A 3047-nucleotide genomic window follows, 5' to 3' on the forward strand; every position below is an offset into this window, starting at 1 on the left:
TGCTGGAGGAGAGAAGGTATCTGTGTCTCAAACACCCTTTTTCCATTGAGGTTCCCTTGGTGGCCCATAGGTCACATCCTGGTGCAGCAGCGCCATCCATCCAGAGAAGGCAAAGAAGAATTGTGCAAGCAGTGAACACTGCTGAAGCAGCTTCAGAATCACTCTGTATGGAGCTGGGTTTGGTCCACGGGGACTAAAATGGCACAATCCACTTATTTTGGGAGCTATAGATCCTCCTTTGCACCTGGAAGCCATTTGCCAGCAATGTTCTGCTCTCTCCACTGCTAAAAGCCCTGCAGGGTGCCAAGGAGGGCTAAGACAACCAGCCAGCCAGGCAGCAGCAAAAAATGTCACCCCACAGCTCTGCAGTGAGGAGAGAAAGGGCAGCAGACACCTGTCTCCAAAAACCTCACAAAACATTATTAAACTCTGGTGGCGAGAAAAACACCACCGGGAAAGATGTTCCTAAGCAGAGCTGGGGCAGGGCTGATGTCTGCGCTGGGACTGTGCTGAGCCAGCTGGTGGATCTATACAATTGCCAGACCCCTTCCTTCCTCGTCCTTAGCTTGGGAGAGCAGATGCAGCACCACTGAGCTCATTCCTGCTTTTTCTTCCATATTAGGTAGACCCCTAAGTGTCGTGCCCTTTGCAGAGCTCACATCATCTCCAGACAGCAGCAGATGGCACTCGACGGCTTGTGTGGTGTCCGCAACTCCTCATGCTTGTTTCACCCTTCTGCAGGCTCCAATTCCCTCCTGCAGCATCATGCCCCATCACGTCATGTCCTGACGGTGCTACCACTGGAGCATGTCCTTTCTCCTATTTCAAGATATCCAGGTGCCACCAGCTCCTGTGGGCTCCTAATCAGAGGGTTCCTTGCATCAAGCTTCTGGTGCTGAACAAACAGCACCACTTTCCCAAAGAGGTGTCTGAGATGGCTCTTTGCCTTTGCCAGTGGCCTTGCTGAGGCTTGTATGAAACTTGGGGCCTTGTATCAAACATGGGGCCTTGTATCAAACATGAGGCCTTGTATCAGACCTCAGGCCATATATCCAAGGCCCCAAGAGCACCCTCACAAGCGCAGGCATCAGCACCAAGGGAACTGATCCCATCTCATCACAGGGGATATAAAGGAGCACAGCATCTCTGGGTCACATTGTCCAGTTTTATCCGTGACAGAAGTTTGGGAGTCCTGTTTCATAAAGGGAAGCCCTGGGGGCCAATCTGGAGCAGTGGATCTGCATTTTGTGGGTGTCAAGGCTGTGGTTGCTCAGGGCCATTGTGAGGGGCTGAGCTGGGGTGGGACAAAGGGCAGGGCTGGTCAGCCTATGATGTCTCTTGTACCAGTGCCATCACAAGGGACATCAAAATGAGGGGCAGCTCATAATAGCAGCAGCAGGCAATGCTGCCCCAGTCCAGCCTGGGCAAATGTCGAGTGTGCACACTCGCTGGAGACTGAGCTGGACGAGAGCTGGAGCACAAACTTGGGCATCTGAGATAGTGCTTCCCCCTGGCACCCAGTGCCCAGTCCCTCACAGGAGCTCTTTGGGCACAGCACACAGCAGCTGCTGCTGTGGCTGTGGCAGCATTTTGGCTTTGGTGCCTGCCAGCTGCCTGGCTCCCTCTCCTTCCTGCCCCCACTTCCCTGAGGCTCCTATCCCCACTTCCCCTCCTCCTCCTATATCCCTCAGAGCCTCCCTCGCCCCTTGTTTCCCTTGTCCTGTAGGCCATGGTGGCCATCATCTTCCTGGTGTGGCTTGTGCACAGCCTTACCGGTACCCGCAGGTGGTCAGGGACGGGCTGGAGAAGGAGACATGCCTGCACATGGAAGTGCATGCCAAGTGCCAGGAGCGGGAAAGGATTCGGCTGCTGCAGGAGCTGGAGCATGCAACCCAGGAGCAGAGTGGCACTCCTGGGGAATCACGCTCTGGGATGCCTTGAAGCAGTGGCCATTCTGGGCTGCTGCTGCAGTCCTGCTCCTGCTCTTGGTGTGGTGCTTTTTCCTCTTTTTTGGGCCAGTGAGCAGTGGCCGGGAGAAATACTCCAGCAGCAACATGGATGAGACTGCAAACGATAAAGGAAACAATGCTGTGGCAAGGAAAAGTCCTGGAGACGAATCCCGACACACAGAGCTGAGCCTGGGGGGGCTCTCGCCTGATGAGATAATCTGTATATATTAGGAGTAGTTCATGTTTAAGTAGTTATTATGTAGATAGTGCACTTATTCCCCACCAATAGATAAGTAGTTACTATGTAGTTAGTGAAGATACCCTCAGTAGGGAGAGTTAGTGCATTTAACCCTGGTTTCCCATATTCTCAATAAAACATAGGGTTCCAGAATCTGGATTGTGCAAGTCCTTATTGTAGTCCACCAGCCCCATTGTGCTGAATTGGTTCTAATCAGAAATTCAGGCTATTTGCACCCTGCCCATCTTATCTCACATGATGAGCTGGAACTCATGGGGGCTTCATTTCTACTGAATTTCTCTACCTTTATTGCATCAGTCACCCTATAGCCTTGCCAGGGGTCTGGTGCCACCTAAGTGGGTATGCTGGATACAGAGATCGGGCTGCTGTATCACCAGTGGGATTTGCTGCTGCACCTTTCCTCCAGATGCAGAAGCAGACTATTGATTGAGAGCTGTTTTAGTGGAGGAGCCTGTGGAAGGTAACTGCAATGTGGCCATTGTGCCAGGAGAAATAACTTGAAATTTTTTCAGATATTTTATGCTTTTGCTTCCCATCACAGAGCAGTCTTTGCAGCCAAGGGGAGAAGGTGTGCACTTAGCTGATAAAAATAAACAGCGTTCTCAGCTGCATTCCTGGATTTAATGTTTGCAGATCTGATATTCACCCGTGCTGCTCCGGCAAGCATTAGTAGGCTCAAATACTAAATATTTACGTAGTGTGTGTCATGTGTAGACTGGGAGGAGGGAAAGTATCATCACTCCCTCTTACAGGGAGTTAAGTGACTTTTCCACGATTGGTCTGGATCATAACAGGACCTAAAATTCATCAGAGCTCTTGGGGCACAGGGTTGCTCTCTT

The sequence above is a fragment of the Corvus brachyrhynchos genome, unplaced genomic scaffold, assembly GCF_000691975.1.
Source record: "Corvus brachyrhynchos isolate BGI_N302 unplaced genomic scaffold, ASM69197v1 scaffold245, whole genome shotgun sequence".
Lineage (NCBI taxonomy): Eukaryota > Metazoa > Chordata > Aves > Passeriformes > Corvidae > Corvus > Corvus brachyrhynchos.